Consider the following 19,753-nt stretch of genomic DNA (forward strand, 5'->3'; position numbering starts at 1 on the left):
GCCCTCCCCGCGGCGCGGCGCGAGCCAGGGTTGGGGCGGGGGGGAGGCTTCGTGTGTGTTTCACCAGTAAAAGGTGCAGGGGTTCTCGTGGGAAGCGCTCCCCACAGCCCCGGGGGCCCTTCCCTAGAGCACCCACTTTAGTGGTCTGTTCCCGATGCACAATACTAGAGTCGGTGCGTTCAGGTTTGAGCCGGAATTGCAGCCGGCGCCCTGAAACTGTAACACGAGGAAAGGGATTATATTAGTCCTGCGTCCCTTGAAGATCTAAATCTTACTGTGGCTTCTGTGGAGTCGTCTTACGAATTCCAAAATCCTCGTCCTTCGAGCCGGACTCGAACCAGCGACCTAAGGATGTCCAACCACTACACCTACAGTCCTCCGCTCTACCAACTGAGCTATCGAAGGACCCTTGGGGCGTGTCGTTACAGGATTCCTAATGTCTGTCCAGGTGGTATGTGTGTTGGTAATGTTCATGTGCTCTTTTAAACGTGCAAACTTAACCTGTCTTCTTAGACACCGGATGTGTCTGCATAGCTGGGTCCGTGGGTTTATAAATACACAACATTCACTGGGTTACACATCTAAGACATTAGGATATTACTTAAGTAGATCTCAAGCAGAAATCCCAAGGGTAGCCCATGTCCTCCTCCCCTGGGAATAATATAGCTGAAAGTAAAGACCTAGAGAAAAAGTCTCCTGCGAGGCGGACAATTTCTCTTGGCATTATGAGGTGTCCTTTCCGGGCCTTGAATACCACCAAGTAAGCAGCGCCCAGCAGAGTACCCGGTACCGAATACCCGATAGGTCCAGAAGAAAAAGAGGTGACTACTCCCTTTGTCTTCTTGCAAAGACTGCATCTAAGCCTGCAGGCATAACTATCTTAGCACCCTATTAATGCTTACCTTGGAAAAAGACGAAATAGCTTTTACACCCTTTGATCAAAATCAGAACTATAGAAGCCAGAATGAAAAGAGAAATTACCTGGGAGGCATACCCCGCATGGCCGTGTGTCCACAGGCAGTGATTTTTTAAAAATCCAGACACCTTTTTAAAAGGGTATCTTTTTAAAAAGGATATCTGTAGAGACTCTGGAGAATCTGTTTCTGGAGCCAGCAGAGTCAACTGCTGGAAAATTTAGGGGTGCAGGGATTGTCAGGACCTACTGCGAAGGCCAGAGCCGAGCCTCATTGCTTGAGAAACTTCGTTTTCCCTCCTGAACGCACCTGCAATTTCCTTCCATTCCCGGTTTCCACAGATAGGATTCCAGAGTTCACCTCTAGCCCTGTTTCTAAGACAAGTGTTTCTGAGGACTGTCTGGCCTAGATTCCATCTGCACTGAGGTCTTTTACCGACAGGATCCAGAACCGTAGGACAGGTTGTAGGTGGCGCTCAGGGGCAGAGTCGCCATTGATCCGCAGGCCCGCATTTCATTCAGCTGGCGAACGCCGACTACGAGCAGGTGGCGACCCGCGCTGAACGACCTCCAGATTTCAAAGTGGGGAAGAGAGAGCCGGCGGCGTGACCGGGCGGGGAATTAGCTCAAATGGTAGAGCGCTCGCTTAGCATGCGAGAGGTAGCGGGATCGATGCCCGCATTCTCCACTTTTGTGTCCTCTTTGCTTCGTGTTGGTCTTTGCTCTCCTGCTCCTCCAAACGCCGCGCTGAGACAGTACGAGCAGAAAGCGGGGCCCATTTCATAGCTGGGATGGCCTTCAGACGGTGCTAGGTTGGGAAGGCTGGATTCTTTCGGATTTCACAAACTTCTTACAGATTTGAATATTGGTCCCTGCCAGGTGGACTTACAAATCTACACTTCAATCATTTATGCATTAATATTACATTTTAATGTAATTAATGATTCCCATTTCGTAATGAGATGGCGAAGAGCCACATAATGCGTAGGTATATTTCAGACTTGTTTTTCATATATGAAGTTTTCCTCCTCCGGAGTTGTCTGGCTACGTCTTTGGAGGTGGTGGTGATGATGCTGATACTGATACTGAACTAAAGCAGAATACGGCCGATTCCGGGAGGGTGAAGAACCTCTGTGCTTCCTTCAGAAGCTCAGCCCAGGACTATCTCATAAACTTTGTATCCGGAGCCTGAAGTTACCTTTGAAAAGAAAATTGGATTATTTTTCTTCTTTACTCCTTTGACCCAATTCGCTTTCAAAACGCAAAAAGTGAATCAGGAGCAATCAGTTGAGACCAATCTTCAGCCCTATGGGTTAGTTACAATACGTATTAGGCGGAGGGCGGGGGGGGTCTCAAACCGCTACCCCAATTCAGGAGGCCTGGGCTTCTGTGTTCTGATATACACCAAAGCTTGAGAATCTTACAGAATAAACTTTTGAAGCACAGGAAGGAAGGTACAAAAAATTACAGAGGACAAAATTCTCACACAACTCTTTCTTACTTTGATGCAATTAATATCTTAGTAGTTGAGGACGGACTCTCCCACAGGTGCTTGGTATCACATTTTTTGAGACAGGGTAGCGTGCAAGCAGGATTAATATATTTTAATGAGATTGGCGCGAAAATAGCAAATGCTCTTTATTGTTAAGTGAAATCTCCATCTTTTGCGCTAATTCCCCACAGGGGTAGAAAATCCTACCCATTTCTCCCACCTTGTCTGTTATTTTTTATTCTGAAATTTTTGTTTCTCTTCTATCCGTGGTTCTCAAAACTTGCCGCACATTAATGTCACCTGGGAGCTTTTAAAACTACCAATGCCTAGGTCCCACCTTCAAAATTTGCCCAGGCAAAGGCGCGTCATAAAATCTGCCCACGCGATTCTATATGCACCAACTTTTCTCCGGCAGGGTTCAAAACCGCTGTTACACAATTAAACCGAGAAGGGGGAGTCGTGCCCCTGAAACCCTGAAATTCATCTGGCCTGAGACTGTGGGCGGCTGCCAGCCGTTGAGCCTGGAAAAACTCCGTCCCAGAGACTCGGGACTCGAATTCCACCAGGGGGCGCGCGTGCCCCACCGATTACCCGCAGGACGCGCGTCCTTCCTACGCAGGTGGGGTCCTTCCTTCCCGGGTTACGGGTCCCCGCCGGTGGGAGAGCGAGGAAGCGTCTGCAGACCCCTAGTCCCGTAGGGTCGCCTCTACTCCGCCTGGGCAGAACTGAGGACTCCTCTGCGGCCCCAGCTGAATGTGAAATGTGGGGCTGAGGACTGATCACGCGTATTAGTCATTGTTACGAAAACCAATAATTTTAAAAACTAGATTCGTCGTACAGCGGGAATGGTCTTAGTAGACGCACATCGAGGATATATGTGGCTGAAATATACCTTTTTGAGGGCTAGGATTAAAAAAGAGACGCAAAATACGAATTCCTTCGAGCCGGATTCGAACCAGCGACCTAAGGATGCCCGAGAAGCTTCACACACTACAGTCCTCCGCTCTACCAACTGAGCTATCGAAGGAATCACACTGCTGGCTGTCTCCGCGGAGGAGGCCTTCTCTGCGCACGCCTGCGCGCCTGCGCGCCTGCGGAAGCTGGTTCCTGCGTTTGACCGTGTGGTTTGCGGGCCTGCCCGAGCCGCGTCCGCTTTTTTTTCCCCTCCTCCCTAACCGAGCACCCCTACCGGCCCGACACTCAAAGGGCCACTGCCCTGGACAAAAAAGATAACGGAGCACCCACTGGTTTGCCAAAACGAAAATAAAATCAGGAAGCCTAGAAACGGATAAGGACTTAGCGATGCGCGTTTTATATTAGAGGAATGAATGTAAGTAACCAATTTTGACTCAATTTATAAACAGGATTTGAAGTGACTTAAATTCTAACAGGAAAACTAACAGAAGGAAGAGGAGGAAGGAGAAAAGAAGTATAGGGTTAAACTCTCCAAAACTCTAAAATGTCCCTTAGTCGACATTTGTCTTTGTAAATTAAACCAGACCATCACACTAATTCTAAACTCAGCAAAAACCTATCGATAGGGAGCCGGAACTGTTTCTAAATTCTTCTCTATCTCAGCACAAGGTTGAAAGTAATGTCTTTCAAGTCCTGGTTAATTTGGCAAAATGTGAGATTCTGACCTAGTTTTGTGTGACAGTCTGAAGTTCAAAAAGGTCTGTTACTCTCTTGTTAATGAAATCGACCTGCAGGGGCATCCAACATGGGGAATGCTTTGTCCTCCGCGTTCCGTCAATCACAACAGCGTCGTGCAACGGAGCAAATGATCCCTCCTGTGCCCGTGGAGCACTGACACCACCTGTGGCACAATGACATTTTTTTTCTGAATAAGAATTAAAAGCAAGTTGTTAATCACTTAATTTGGCCATTAACCTCCTCAAGTCTTCTTGAAACAGCTACTTAAGGGGAGAATGAATTAAATATAAAATTTTATCTCCACCCTAAGCCCAGTTGACTCAATGTTATTTTCTAGATGTATTTACTGTAAGATTTAATAGATGGAGGCAAAGACGAGAGGAAAGAGGGAAGCCAGGTTATGGAGTCAAGAAGGCCTTTATTTGGGGTCCACAGTCCCCAGGCGAGGTTCCATAACTGAGTAGGGGCTGAGTCAGGGAAGTCCTGCCCGATTTGAGAGGGGCGGGTTTTAAGGGTGAGGGGTTTCGGGTTTGGTCTGGGGGGCAGATTACCAAGTCAGGGCATTTTAGGGTCACGGAGGGACAGGATAGGTTGCCTGCCTCGAAGCGTAGGGGAAAACTGGAGCTTCATGATTGGCTGTTTCCAAATGGGGCAGGACATCCCAGGTCTGCAGGTGAGGGGTGGGGGTCGTCTGTGCACGGGTTGGGGGGCAGGTACAAGCACCCAGGAAAAGAAAGCGCGCCGGGGCGGCCCCTGGTCCGAAAGGGCTCCATATGGCCGCGCCCCTATGGCCGTTTTGGGCTCCCACCCGGGGGCACTCGCTCGGTCTCCCACTTTTCTGGCATCTTCACCCGCCCCTCCTGAACGCCGTGCCCCCCGCGGGTCTGGCGGTCAGCTTGTTTTCCCCAAGGTGGGGAGCCGCGGGCCGGCACTCGCCGGGGGCCGGGGTCACGTGACCTGCGGCGGTCACGTGGCGGGAGGGCGTGGCCCGGCGTGCGGCAGAGGCGGCCGGGGGCCTGGAACGCTGCGGGTTCTGTCCAACGCCCGCGCTGGTGAGCGGTACGCAAGATCCTGTAGTGCACGCTGCGCACTGCGTCATTTTCCGTCATTTTCCTGTCAAGTGGGTCCCATGTTGCGGAGCGACAGGTCGCTCTTTCCTTTGTTCCTGCAATAAGGTTTCCTGTGTGGCCTCGCACGAGCTGTGACTCACCCTCCCCACGCCCCCCATCCCTGGAAGTCCTGGGCCGAGTGTAGTAATGACTGCATCCGCGGGCTTAGGCCCAGGTGCAGACTGCTTGTGGCCGGGGGACTGCAGAGCCCGCTGCTGTGAAATGTATTTTCAAGGTTACTGTGTCCTAAGACTGCGAGAAATACATATGCGTTGAACCCTCCTATAGGTAGGCTCTGTTTAACACATTATAAAAGTAAATAACAGATGTCTGTGGTAGAAATTAGGGCAACATAGTAGATTATTTAATAGTGTGTATGGTGTAATGGAAAGAAAGGCCTTGGGGCCACTTAGGCCACTTGGTTTTTCTTTTTTTTCTTTTTCTTTTTAAATTGAAGTGCCATTAGCAGCGGTATGTTAGTTTCAGGGGTACAATGTGATGATTCAAAAGTTCTATATGTTACTCAGTTCTCACTATGATGAGTGTAGTCACTCGCCTGTCACTAGACATCATCATAATTGTGCTGAGTATATTCCCGATGCTGTACTTTTCACCTCTGACTTATTTTATAACTGGAAATGTGTAACCCTGTGTCTATTTCACGCATTCTCCTGGTCGCCTCCCCCTGGTAACCACAAGTTTATTCTCTGTATTTAAAAGTTTGCTTTGTTGTTGTTTCTTTGTTTTGTTTTTAGAGTCCACGTATAAGTGAAATCCTATGTATTTGTCTTTGAATTATACCCTCCAGGTCCATCCACATTGTCACAAATGGCAAGGTCTCCTTTTTTATGGCTGAGTAATACTCCATTGCATATACATTGTGTATACATTGAACTACGGCTTCTCTAGTTCATCTGTTGATGACACCTGGGTTGCTTTCATGTATAGGCTACTGTAAATAATGCTGCAATAAACAGAGCGGCGGATGTGTTTTTTCAGATTAGTGTTTCCAATTTTGGGGAGTTATTACCCAGTAGTGAAACTACTGCATCATATGATACTTCTACTTTTAACTTTTGGAAGAACCTCTTTACTGTCTCCCACAGTGGCTGCACCAGCAGTGCGCACGGGTTCCTGTGTCTCCACGCCCTCACCGAGACTTTCTGCCTCTTGTCTTTTGCCTCTAGCCCTTCTGACGGGTGTGAAGTAATATCTCATTGTGCGTTTGATTTGCATTCGGCCCGCTGGTCAGTCAACGCAGGTCCTGAAGGAGGGAGTGAGAATTGGGGGGCAGGGGCCACAGAGAATGGAGGCAAGACAAAAATCTCTGATCAAGCCTCAGTTTATTGAAAGAACACAAAACTTATATAAGGTTCAAGGCGGGAAACAAGGCAGCTGACCTAGGTCGGTTGCTCGGAAACAGGGTCAAGTAAATAAGGCGAGATCAGAGCTGAAACCGAAACTGCAAATTCAAACACAGCGCCTAAAGGGTCGGTAAGAAAGCCCAGACTTGCTGTCTGCAATGCTGGAGGTGGGGGGGGGGGGGGGAGTGATTGACAGTACTCTGCCTTCCGGGGCTGATCTTCGTTTTACTGGCAGCTCCCCACAGGGAGTGACACTTCCTTGCCTGCAGCTGATCTTTGCTGCTCCCCACATAGAGCATCTTCTCAAGTGTCTGGTGGCTGTTTGTATGTACATCTTTGGGAAAATGTCTACCTGGGTCTCCTCTGCCCATGTTTTTTTTGTTTTTTTTTTAATGTTTTATTTATTTTTGATACAGAGAGAGACAGGGTATGAGAGGGGGAGGGTCAGAGAGAGAGGGAGAAGGAGACACAGAACCGGAAGCAGGCTCCAGGCTCTGAGCTGAGCTATCGGTCAGTACAGAGCCCGACGCGGGGCTTGAACCCACGAACGTGAGATCTGACCTGAGCTGAAGCGGGAGGCTTAACCGACTGAGCCACCCAGGTGCCCCTCCTCTGCCCCTGTTTAATCAGATTATTTAGGGGTTTTTGGTGTTGGGTTGTGGAAGTCTTTTATGTATTTTGGATAGTGTAAGAGTTGCCATGGGAGGGCGACTGAGCGGCCACTTGGCTGTGGAGAGCTGGGAGCACTGACAACCCCCACCCGCAAACCTGGGATGACCGAGTCGTTTGAAAAGCACCAGTGGACATTTTAATGCTGATCAGTTCCATCAGTCCAGGCACCGCCAGGGACTGATGACCCCCACTCTCAATCTGGACTGTCTCAAACTGGAATGCCTCCCCATGGGATTCCAGCGTCCCCCTCCCCACCGAAGCGAACAGCCAATCCTATCCTGCCACCGTCCAAAGATGCCCCTACGTGGCTGTGGGCCCACCTGAGCTCAAACCCGGAACTCCTGCATCCATAAAACACCTTGCTCTCCCATACCAGGCGCGACTTCCCTGACTCCCCAGTCTGGAGTCAGGGGACCTCGCCCGGGAATTGCAGATCCCAATAAAGGCCTTCTTGGCTCCATAACGTGGTCTCTGTCTTTCCTCTCGCCTCTGCCTCCATCTATCAAACCTTACAGATAGGAGCCCCTTATTGGACCTGCATTTGTGCGGGGGACCAGCCCACGCACCCCCCGCCAAAAGGTCCCGAGTAGGGGGTTGGTGTCGACGCAATATCTATAAGAAAGAAGACAGACAACGTGAATGGTGGAAAAGCCGCATTTTACTAAGATAGCCAGGGTCTTAAATACCATGGATGATTGATTACATGATTTCTTTAATGGTTACATAGTTCAAGGTCTTTGAAGTGAAGACTTCCTCCTGAAGGGTCATGCTTAACAGGACAGGTGTAAATAACAGGTGTTGGGAGCTATTCGAACGCACCGGTAGAGTGAAAATTCCTGGTGAGGGTCCGGCAAGTTTGCACGGTCCCTTGCCCCCAGATAGCTCCCAAAATCTACCCTCTTGAAACCTTCATTTCTGCTTGAAGCACCAAACCTCAAATGCTTTGCTAATTAGAATCAGGAGCTGGCTGTCCCCGCCCCCCCCCACCCCAGCCCCGTCCTGTCCCTGAGACGTGACAGCACCTGGTCAGGGAAAAGATAAGCAAGTAAGCTAGATACACCCTAATGCAACACTTAACTTTCCCCTAAGCAATACGGATAACTGAATCCCTTCTGGGCCTGAATGCCTTTGTGATAGTCACCACTGTGATAAAATGTATCCGTCATCTTTGGGACTGTGAGAGCAAGCATATCTCCTGAGAACTCGTTTTTCTGGGAACTTTCTCTTAGAGTGATAACAGCCTAACGACCCTTACTCATAAAAAACTGACCTTTACTAAACAATGCTGTTTGCCTCTTGGTTAAAGGTCGTTTCCTTGAGGCTAGACCTGAGGTTTTGTAAAAATTCCTATGACACCTTGAGTGCCTGTGGCTAAAATTGTAAAACTTATCTATGAGAAATCATTTATTGCCCTTTCTTGTCCTTGTACCTTTTGCCATAAATAAACCTTGAGAACCAGACAAGAGAGAGACGCCTGCCAGAGGGGCAGGAGTGCTTGTCTGGGGATCAGAACGAAACGCCAGGCTCTCCCACTCTCTCTTTGGCCTGCACCGTCATCCTTCGGGGGACCCCTGGACCTGCAGGAGCTGGACTCCGGCAAACAGGAATTATCAAGTCATTGCAAGAGAGGGATTCCATAATGATAGTCTGGCTCCAAGCTTAAGATGAGCCTGAAGAATTCTAGAAGGAGATTTACATTCCTTAAGGCCCCTCTTCAGTGATGCATGGGCAAGATGCTTATCCTTTAATGAGCAAATTTTTTGGCAGAGGATTGTGGTTTACTCCCAACAGCAGACAGAGCTAGAAAACTAAGTAAGGGAAGGCTGGAGTTAACTGATTGACCCAAGGTGATTCAAAGCCTAAAAGGATATGCCTCTTTGAAAAGCAACGAGGAAACCACAGGCAGGATGTACAGAAGCCACACCTGTGGCCCAGGAGGCCAAATGTTGTCTCACAGTCTCTGGACTTGTTCTGCAACTTCTTAAATAGTTCTCCTGCGCCCCGGAGGCAGAGCCGTCAGCGGTCACTTCTATAGATTCTCCTGCACCTGGAGGCTGAGCCTTCACCTGTCACTTCTGTAGATTCTCCTGCGCCTGGAGGCAGAGCCGTCAGCGGTCACTTCTATAGATTCTCCTGCGCCTGGAGGCAGAGCCGTCAACAACGGTAGCTATGCAGGAGGTTTTTTGGCCTACTGGGCCCAACACATTTGCAAATACTTTCTCCCCTTCAGTAGGTTGCCTTTTCGTTTTGTTGATGGTTTTGGTCACTGTGAAAATGATCTTTGGTTTGGTGTCTTCCCAACAGTTTATTTTCCCTTTTGTTTCCATCCAGTACCATTCAAGCTCTAGGAATGAACACAGTCTGCGCCTTCTGCTTCCTGATTATCTGTCCTGAGGAAAAGCCACTGGAAGGTGTTTCCTAGTGGATTTCATAGAATGTATTACACACCAGTGTATGTATAGGAGGTTGTGCTGAGTGTTGTAAAAACAATGCAGCCAGATTATTCGTTCAACAACTGACTCCCTACCACGTGCCAGAGAAGTTTCTAAATTCAGAATGCCACAGTGTGTTTTGGATGTTTTTTTCTTCTCCCCCAAATTCATTTGTGAAAGCTTTCCTGAGGTTTACCGGCAGCCCCAGCGTGACAGTACTGGGAATGAGGAAGTCGTTAAGTTAAATGAGGTCGTGAGGCTGGAGCCTGACACAATGCAATTAGTGTCCTTGCCCCCTTGCTCCTCTGGTGGGAACACAACGAGGCGACTTCCACAAACCAAGAAGAGAACTCTTAACAGAAACCAAACCCACTGGCACCTTGACCTTGGACTTCTCTACCTCCTAAATGTCTGTTGTTTAAGCGCCCAGTCCGTGGTGTTTCGTTTCAGCAGATCGAACATAACAAGACTCCCCACCCCATCGCCCACCCCCACATGCCCTTTGCAGTTCAAGTGTTTTATCAAAGGAGTTAGGTTAGCTGGTGCTCCGGACCAAGCTTAGGGACAGCCTTGGCCTTGGAGGTGATGCCATAGGTCTTAGGTTCAGAAATTCAATTTGTAAATATGTCAATTCAGTTTTAACAATATAGTCGAGGACTAGTGAGAATAGGAAAAAGCAGTCTGTCCCAAGCAACTGGAAAGTTGTTTATTGTAAGATTTAATAGATGGAGGCAGAGATGGGAGGAAAGAAAGAGACCAGGTTATGGAGCCAGGAAAGCCTTTATTGGGATCTGCGATTCCGGGCGAGGGTCCATGACCCCGGGAGTGGGGGGCCAGGGAAGTCGCATCTGGTAGAAGAGGGGCGGGTTTTTTTTTTTTTTTTTTATGGGAGAGGGGGTTCTGGGTTTGATCTGGGGAGGGCAGATTATCAAATAAGGGCCTTTCAGGGACATGGCGGGATGGAATAAGTTGCCTCCTCTGTCAGGGTGATGGGAAGCTGGAGCTTCATGATTGGCTGTTTCCAAATGGGGCAGGACATCCCAGGTCTGCCGGTGAGGGGCGGGGCCGTCTGTGCACGTGTTCTCCTCCAGCCCCCGGATAAATGGCCGCTCGGTCGCCACCTTAAGGTGACTCTTACATTTATAAGTCAGATATCCGGTCAGCTCATTGACGGTAGGACATGTTTATTAATATGAGCACTACGTGTTTTATCCGCGATAACCCATTATACTCCTCACGGCACCCCAGAAGTCAAAACATTCAACGGACGCCGCAGTGTGAGAAAAGGGAGCTCAGGGTTCACGAGGGTTTTATCAGTAAATGCCAGCAATCTATGACTGCTTCAAAGGAATGATAAAGTCAGGCAGGCATGATGGAATTTTCATAAAGGGACATTAAAGTCTTGGTCAATTTGACCAGGGGAATGGTTTTCAGGTCACTCAGTAGTAGCAAAATCCACTCTATGCGCAGAGCGGAGTCGACCTAATTTCCAACCAGCATGGACTTGTAGGGGGAAAGGAGGCAGGGTAGGAGCGGAGGGAGCAAATATCGGCGGCTGGACTGGGCAGGTGTTTTCCAGAGGGTGGAGGGCTCAGAGGAGTTGGGGCTAGAAATACAGTTTGGCTTTTGAAAAACAAACCTAAATCTTTAGGTTTTATTTTGCAGGCAATTGCAGTCTATTATGGGCTGTTTGGTTCTTCCCCACTTAGCAGGTGTACTGTGCTGTCCAGGAGCCGGGGAGCGGACACTGAACAGGTGTGTGGGGCAGTGGTGACAGAAAATCCGCCTCCCATTGTTCCGTAATGACACTTGCCTGGGCAAGGAAGTGGAGTCCCCGGTCTGAAAACTCTGCTTGGACATTGCTGCCTCTGCCCTCTGCCCATCAGACTGTGTTCCCTGTGTTTGTATTGTTTTCTCTCCACCTGCAGACTTTCCCTTTTCCAACATCTCTGCATCCTTCTCGCGGTATCCGAAACCCTTTGTCGTGGGGGCAGAATCATCGGAGGAGCGTGAATATATACGGTAGAGCTCATCATGCCCTACCATAGGCTTCCAGAGACAAAATCTCTACGAGGCCACAAAAATGCTTTCCCCCGCCAGGGGGCGATGAGGCTAACGTCGGCAAGATGACAGCAGGTCGGCGGGGCGGAGCGGAGCCAGTGAGCCGTGACTCCACAGTCCCGCACCTTAATAGTGTTGACTTGCAAAGCCCCTCAGCTTTGACATTGGTGTGGGGCCTGGTTTTGGAGACGAGTGTACATAAACTTAACGAGAAACTCAGAGAATACATTGGAAGAGGAAGAAAAGATGACCGCCCAACGTGGGGCTCGAACCCACGACCCTGAGATTAAGAGTCTCATGCTCTACCGACTGAGCTAGCCGGGCAGTTGAGCGTTGGGCTTCCCCAACTCCTTATGAGGACGTAGACGTATTTCCTCACCCCACCCCATAGGAACTACAGGGTTTTAGGTTTTATCCGATTGTTTTTGTCTTATAAAGAAGGTGACGTGAAAGCCAAAGTATATACATATCGTTTGAAGTTATTGGCGTGCATCCCGCCCACTTTGCCTACCTTGCCCTTCCCCCATTCTCATCGACCTGCACAGAAAGTTTCCCAGATCCGACCGCCTGCATCTCTGGGTGCTGCGAGAGTTACCCCAACTCTGGCACCCCCATTGCTCTTCCAAGCCCAGGCGCTCCTGCGGCCTCTCTGTGTCCCAACGAGACCCCTCTGTCGTGCATGTGGCCCTGCCGGCCGTCTCTGCGGGTTTCATCTCCCCTCCTTTCAGGCCTTACCGCGCTTGTTCATTTTTATACTTGGCCACACTGAATATAATAGATACTAAACTAAGCCTGGTTAGTGAGTGTACCAAGAGCATCCCTGGGAGGCGAGAAAGCGCCCCCTCCCAACGAGATAGAACCCCGATCTCTTGAACGATGGGGGGAGAGTCATGCCAATGCTAACTAGGAAAGCCGAAACATCCTGTGCGAAGGTTGCCAGAACCCCACCTCTAGAGTCCATTGTCTTATTTTTCCATTTAAAAAAAAAAGTGATGACTGAACGATGGATGACATTGAATTGAGATGTGACCATCGTCTTCCTGCACTTTCATCGGATCACAGCCGCGGAGTTGGAACTTGGAGAAGAACCAGAAAATCTGCCTCTGTGAGAGTCACTTTACAGCCGATGGGACACGGAATAAAAGCCAAAATTGAAAAGTGTTTGTGTGCTTTCAGTAAAAGTCACTTATTGGGATCCAGTGCGTAAGCGGCACAAGCGTTTCCAAGTGAAGGTCGAGAGGTTTCATTGCACAGTAGCTGTACCGGTTGCGCAAAAAACGCTCAGTAGCGGAAAAAGTACAAAACAAAAGAGGGCTCGTCCGGGATTTGAACCCGGGACCTCTCGCACCCTAAGCGAGAATCATACCCCTAGACCAACGAGCCACACGCACTCTGATGCTCACTGAATATATTAAATATTTAGTTAATTTCTGTTTCCCGTTTTGTGCACGGCCGTCTTTGTTGGGTGAATGTAACTACAGTTGATCATAACTCTGACCCTCCCGCTCTTCCTTCTATTTTTACAACCCGGCAACGCTGCTCCCGGAACTTCGCCGGCTCTTCTCGCGACACGATCCCTGTAAGGAGTGAACCGAGCCGCCGGCCCATCCTCTGCAAGAAACGACTGTGGCCGCTGAAAGGGCAGCAGAGGCCGGTGCTGCTTGTCACCTCGCGGAGGCGGTCTGAGGGGCGACCCCCGGCCGGCCCCCTGCTTCCGGGGTCCCCGGGAAGCAGGGGGCGCGCAGGCGTGGCTCGGCCGGCCGGGGGGCCGAATTCAGAGATGAGCTGGGCGGAAACCGGGGGCTCAGGGCGCCGAAAGCCGACGGGGGCGTCCCGTCCAGAAGTGGCCAGAACGCAGGGGCCGCGGGCGTCGGCAAGCCGGCCCCCACGACGAGGGCGGAAGCAGGGTGGGCTGCACAGCGGCTCGCTCCTTCCTCACGGGGACATCCATCCAAGGACCGGAGCGCGCTTCTCCGCTCCCGGGCTCCTCCCCCACCGGCGTGAGCAGCGCTGCCTTCCGTCAGCGCGGGAGCCCGAGCCGCGGTGGCCGGACACACCTGTCTTCGGACTCTTTCGGGGGCAGCTGTCGGCGACGCCGTTTTCCTCCTAATGAACTGAATCACCCGTACGGCGTCCCGGTGCTCTTCTGCTTCTCGTGGCAAACTCTTCGAGCGCCCCCGCGCGCCGAGATGCGTGCCCGCCGCAGAGATGGTCTGCACTTTCGACAAAAGGTCGCTGTCCTGCTCCGGCTGACCGTGGTCCCCCGCCATCTCCTCTCCTGGAAACACAAACTGAGTGTGGGCAGCCTTCAGGGCGAGTGGAAATCTGAGAACACGAAAAGAAACACTGGCCCGTACGGGGATCGAACCCGCGACCTTGGCGTTATTAGCACCACGCTCTAACCAACTGAGCTAACCGGCCATCTGTGGAAACGGCTTTTCCAAAGTTCTTACATGAATGTATTCCGGTTATTGCTACTTCTTACACCCTTAGCAGCGTTCTGTATCCAAGCCGCTGAATTTGGTCCCACCGACCTAGATTTGGTTCTTCTCCCAAGACTTCTCCTACTTTCTTTGTGCGGTGACGCAGCGACGAGGGGCTAGCAATACCCCCTGATCCCCGCTCTGTATTTTCAGGCCAAGATTACCTCTGCCTTTAAAGGCCAGTACATACTACAAATAGCCTTTCATTGGTGGGTCCTGGGCTGATTCGCAGGCTGCTCCGCTTGGGCCATCTCTCCCTTGGGTGTTTTTTAATACGTTCTCATGTTTATTGGTTTCAGATATAGATTTCCCAAATACCTTAGAACTGTCCTGTTTCCCTCTCTACATACAGGATTCTGTACGCAGTGGCTACAAGAACACCTTGGGAAATTAATGAAGAGGAGGATACGAAGCCTAATGATTCCACATTTTAAAAACATAGCCTCTGATCGTGCGTACAGGTAAAAGAGCTTGGAGATGCCGGGGATCGAACCCGGGGCCTCATACATGCGAAGCATGCGCTCTACCACTGAGCTACATCCCCAACCCTAAAAAACAGTCTTTTATACTTCTTCCCAATTCTTTGAATCCGTGTGTGTGTGTGTGTGTGTGTGTGTGTGTGTGTGTGTCCCCAGCGATTAAAAGATTTTCTTGAATGCATCAGTTAAATTCTCCTTTATTGATTCAGCAAAATCATGAAACGGTTACAGAGACAACATCAGTATTCCACGCGGCAGAAGCTTCCCCGCCATCAGATCCTTCTCAAGCACTTAACCTAGAGACCAAAGGAGGGAACCCAGCACTGAAAACCTACTGAGAAAAAAGAGAGGAACTTTGGCTTAAAATCTCCTTTCTTTCCTTTTTTCCTCTCCTTAAGGACCGACGGACACTGCAGCCATGTTAGGCTGACTATGGGCTGATAAGACCACTGGAAACTTGCACTTGAACTGAGAGAAAAGTGAAAGAAACTAATCGGAAGAGACTCAGAACATGGGATACACATTTACTAGAAGATAATAAATCGGCTCTAGGATTCACTACCCAAGAAAAGCCTTCCGCCGAGATAAAAAGATCCTAATACTACAGGGGGCTCTCAACCATACAGAGCCGCGGGTCTTCTAGGATCACAGTTTGCCTTGGGACTCAGGGCCTCCAGTGCTAAAACTGGGGCGAGTTAGTGACCCCAGTCCCCTCTAGGCCACTCCCAGAATCCAGACTTTCCGGCCTAAACCCCTAAACGGGCTTCCAGAAGGATGGGCCTCCTCTCCCAGGGTCTGGTGCCCGAGGCTGGAGAGAGGAGAGAGGAGCCGGGCAGCAAGAGGCCTCCTGCTTTCTTTTGGACCCTTGTTCCAGCCCCGGAAATGCCAGGGCGCCCTAGAGTCTGCAGGGCCCGTATTCAGGGATCCGGAGAATCTCACGCCCAAGCTGTGCTGGTTCCTAAGGACACCCACCAGTAAACAGAGATACCGGATAAAGCTGAGATTGGTTTGTTTGTGGAGTCCTGAAGTTTGAATTGTATTATGGAAGTTTCCAGAGCATATCGGTCAGGCACTTTGAAACACCTTAATAGATGCCAAATTATAAAGAACGGGAGAGGGAGAGTAAATCCCAAGTTCAAGACAGTGTTCATCTGGGGGAGATGAAGAGATACGACCCCGGGAGACAAATGAATGTGGGGCGCTATCTTTGTGAGCTAAGAAATGCACACGCGGATGTGCACGGTATTCTAACGAGAACTCTAAAACGCATATACATGTAAGGTGTGAACCACAGAGGACGCAGGCTATATGGGAACTCAATATTTTTGCAACTTTTTGGCACATCTAAAACTGTTCAAAAATTCAAAGTTTATTTAAATTAAAAAATTTTTGATAAAGACAGCTGAGACCCAGAACGAAATCAAACCGCCTCCTCTGGCTCTCGACGCATATTCAGACATCCAAAGCGCGCCTAGAAGGTGACTTAATTGCCCCCTTAAAAGCGCCTTTAAAAGGAATGGCTTCCTTTTGAAAGTGGCAATTTGGGCCCGAATGTAGAATATTTGAGATATTTCTCTGGGAAGCCTACGACTGAAGACCAGTTGCACTGAATTCTATACAGTAAAATATCTATCTAGTATTGATCTATGCCGTGTATAGAGAGAGGGAAAAGGAATTCAGGGCAACATTATAATTCATAGAATATGATTAGACCATGATATTAAAGAAGACCCTGATGTGACTGAGTTTCTATGCTAAGTAGGGTATTAACAAGCATTCTGAACTAATAGCTCCGAACCAGAATCACCAAACGTCTAAAAGAATGTGCGCCCTCAAGCTTGCAGATAAATTGACTACAGTTGATGTGTTCAAGGCTTGCTGTGTGAGCCCGGATAGCTCAGTCGGTAGAGCATCAGACTTTTAATCTGAGGGTCCAGGGTTCAAGTCCCTGTTCGGGCGTCAGCTGTTTTCATGGTTTGGTATCGTTTTTCCTTCCCTATGCTTGCATTTTAATCCCAGTATATAGTAACAGGAAAGAAGATAACCTCAAATCACAGGCTCTGATCTCACTAAAATACGAGAGGGGTTCTGAGCGCCACATAGATACCGTAACCGAGGACCCGTTCCGAAAAAAAGAAGGGTCTTTCAGTAAACGTGTCTGGAAGTCACACACACAAGACATTTCCTCCAGAGCACAAGGGACAGTTTCCTTCACAGTGTCACAGGTTATCCAAAGTCAAACTCCTATTTGAAAAGCAGCAAAAGCACAGAACTGTCCCCTCTGTCCTGCATGGAGTGCTCCTTTCTGGTCCGCTCTGTGGGGCTCTGGGGAAGCGAGTCAACTGCTGGGCTGTGGTGTCCGCACTTAGAACCCAAGGGCTGGGGGCCCTGGCTTCCACACTTGTGTGGCCATGAGTGGACTGTACTTTAGTTTACATCTGGACCCAGACATACAAATAGAGGAGGAACAAAATTGCCTGAATTACCACTTGCTCTTACACATACGTTTCATTCCGATATGTCGATTCTTTCCAATTCTGGGTGCCACACGCCGTTAGATTGACTTTGTTCCCCCCTCACTGGGAAACATGGGGCTTGAAGAAATCATAAAGATGAAATGTAACATATAGTACAAGGTAATGGGTCCTGTGCTGCATAACCTGTCCCTTCCCCTAGATCCAAGTCCCTTTCCTAGAGTGACCCCGGACATCAAGTCAGCCTGAGCACACAAGCATCAACACCCCTCTGCCCTGCTAGGAACCACAAAAGAAACAGAACCTGAAAGACCCTGAGCGAGACGTCATCTGGTAGTCACCCAAAGAAGAAATTCCATCCTAATGGATCCAGAGGGTAACAGAGAAAGTAGATTTGACATTGCTATGAAAAATCACCAAAGTTGCTACAAAACCTCTGGAAAACACGGACAGATCACTTCTTGTCCTGTGCCTTGTGGCATCATGGGCGTATATGAGGGCCTTGAGCTCAATCTGCAGAGAAAGTGTAGCACTTTGCAAGAAGAAAGAAGAAAAGAAAGAAAGAAAGAAAGAAAGAAAGAAAGAAAGAAAGAAAGAAAGAAAGAAAGAAAGAAAGAAAGAAAGAAAGAAAGAAAAGAGAGCGAGGAAGGAAGGAAAGAAGGAAGGAAGGGAGGAAGGAAGGGAGGAAGGAAGGAAGGAAGGAAGGAAGGAAGGAGGGAAAGGAGGGAGGGAGGGAGGGAGGGAGGGAGGAAGAAAAAATAAAAAACTCAACCGATGAAGCAGCTCATTGTTGGGACGCAATCCTTCAAAAATCACATTTCTTAGTGCATTGCTAGCAAGGCACTGACTGCCCCCTTTGTTCAGCATTTTGTCTCCAAGGATGCTTGTATAGCAAACACTCTTGGAAGACAGAAATAATGTCTCTCCAGAGCAAGGGAGAGGCATGCTTACTGCTCATTATAAAAGAGCAGGCATCCATGGGTTTAGGGTTTCTCTCCTGTAACGAACCCACTATGTGTACGGATATTGTGGTTTTGCCCTCTGCAGACTAGAACCAGAGAACCGGAGAGCAAAGCTGAGGTCTTGTCATTGCTGTTCCTAGAGTGACAGACTTCCCTTCACCGCGGACCCATGCGTCTCATGAATGACACCAGCGCCCGTGACCCATGTGGCAAGTTTAGGTTGCAGGCTGGGGAAAACTTTGGACCCTTCGCGGCTCCTGGCCCTCGTCCCCCCCCCCTCCTCCCCCCCGCCCTCGCTTCTTCCCGCTGCACGTTCCTCGTCTTGGTTAATTACACAACCACCCGCGTGAATCCAAAGCTGGCAGTTAGACGCCTTCTCTGGCCCCTTTCCTTTCCTCAGCCCACTCCGCCGTAACCAACCCATCACCAAGTCTACCCTTAAAACACGTAAAAGTTAGAGGGGGCAGCGAGTTTGGCGGCGAGTTCATTGCCTCCCCTGCTCCCATCTTATCACCCAAGTTCAGGCTCTTGCCGTCTTTGCCGGGGGGGGGGGGGGGGGGGCATGGCAGTGATTCCCTAACCATCTTTCTCTGCCCAGGGGACAGCTGTTGTGCCGCATTCGCTTCCAAGGGCTCATTTCTAGCGCTGCATAAAGCAGTACATCCGACTGGCAGGAAACCTCTCCTTCCCACATCCTCCCTCCAGTTCCACCATACGAAGGCCAAGTGACACAGAGCTTTGTGTGGCCCACAAGTCCGAATAGGCTTTTCTCCGGCTAACTTTGTGTCTAATGTATTTCTCCCGAGGGCTCCTTTGCTCTGGTGTGTGAGCTAACCAACGCTTAACCCGCGGCTGCCAGGGCAGTGGGATCAAAGGCGGTGCTTAGAGCTAAGTCCTTCTTGCAAAGGCTCCCTCAAGTCTTTCTCTGCGAGGAAGCATGGTCTAGACACTGGCATCAAACCTCAGAGCTTTTCCCTTGTGTTTTTTTCTACCTTTCCTAGCTTTTTCTCCGCCTCTGGAGAAATGCCTTCGCTCCGGTGAGGCCAAGGCCCTTGTGCCTGCCCTGGAGCCTTGGCCATGACTGAAGCTCTATAAATGTTTGCTGAATAAGTCAAGAATTACCCCCTGAAAGCATGTCATCACGCCGAGTCCTCCCCTTTCCCCTCACTCCGCCAGCCCCGACTCCCACCCCCACCAACTTTCCCCTCTTCTTATGCCGCAGCTGGGGGTGTAAACAGCATTTGTTAGCACTCACCTCTAAAGGCGTTCATACTCAGAAGGAAATACAGATATGGTATTTATTTAGTACATAGCATCTTACACATTTAGTTGTATATGTGACTAAAATTAATCTAGTTAATAATACTCTATTATGTATTTGAGAGTTGCTAAAAGAGTAAATCTTGAAACTTCTCAGCACACAATACAAACATTTTCTTGTCACTGTGTACAATGTTCTCCTCCACATCCCCAGTGTGGCCGCTTCTGGCCCTGAGGACTCCACTCAGCGCCGGCCAACAGCACCCGGTTACCTTAGATCCGGCTGGGGCCGCTGGCTGTAAGGACCGTGATGGGTTTCTAGCTTTCCTGTTCTACACGATGGTCCCCCACTCACTACTGGAATGCTCATTCCTGCAGGAAATGAGGTTCCCTATGTCC

At 49.6% G+C, this 19,753-nt stretch overlaps 8 non-coding genes across 8 annotated transcripts; 2 read left to right on the plus strand and 6 right to left on the minus strand.

Annotated features, from left to right (window-relative positions):
- Nucleotides 1–317: 317 nt before the first annotated feature.
- TRNAY-GUA lies at nucleotides 318–405 on the minus strand. Its single transcript is given in 2 exon segments — nucleotides 318–353; nucleotides 369–405. It is a non-coding gene; the product is annotated as a tRNA-Tyr (tRNA).
- A 1,123-nt stretch (nucleotides 406–1,528) lies between these two features.
- Nucleotides 1,529–1,601, plus strand: TRNAA-AGC. The gene has a single exon. It is a non-coding gene; the product is annotated as a tRNA-Ala (tRNA).
- Nucleotides 1,602–3,340: 1,739 nt separating this feature from the next.
- Nucleotides 3,341–3,432, minus strand: TRNAY-GUA. Its single transcript is given in 2 exon segments — nucleotides 3,341–3,376; nucleotides 3,396–3,432. It is a non-coding gene; the product is annotated as a tRNA-Tyr (tRNA).
- An 8,515-nt stretch (nucleotides 3,433–11,947) lies between these two features.
- Nucleotides 11,948–12,020, minus strand: TRNAK-CUU. Its single transcript has one exon. It is a non-coding gene; the product is annotated as a tRNA-Lys (tRNA).
- A 987-nt stretch (nucleotides 12,021–13,007) lies between these two features.
- TRNAP-AGG lies at nucleotides 13,008–13,079 on the minus strand. Its single transcript has one exon. It is a non-coding gene; the product is annotated as a tRNA-Pro (tRNA).
- Nucleotides 13,080–14,043: 964 nt separating this feature from the next.
- Nucleotides 14,044–14,117, minus strand: TRNAI-AAU. Its single transcript has one exon. It is a non-coding gene; the product is annotated as a tRNA-Ile (tRNA).
- Nucleotides 14,118–14,651: 534 nt separating this feature from the next.
- Nucleotides 14,652–14,723, minus strand: TRNAA-CGC. Its single transcript has one exon. It is a non-coding gene; the product is annotated as a tRNA-Ala (tRNA).
- A 1,821-nt stretch (nucleotides 14,724–16,544) lies between these two features.
- Nucleotides 16,545–16,617, plus strand: TRNAK-UUU. Its single transcript has one exon. It is a non-coding gene; the product is annotated as a tRNA-Lys (tRNA).
- The last annotated feature ends 3,136 nt before the right edge of the window (nucleotides 16,618–19,753 follow it).

This window comes from Suricata suricatta, chromosome 7 (genome assembly GCF_006229205.1).
Source record: "Suricata suricatta isolate VVHF042 chromosome 7, meerkat_22Aug2017_6uvM2_HiC, whole genome shotgun sequence".
NCBI lineage: Eukaryota > Metazoa > Chordata > Mammalia > Carnivora > Herpestidae > Suricata > Suricata suricatta.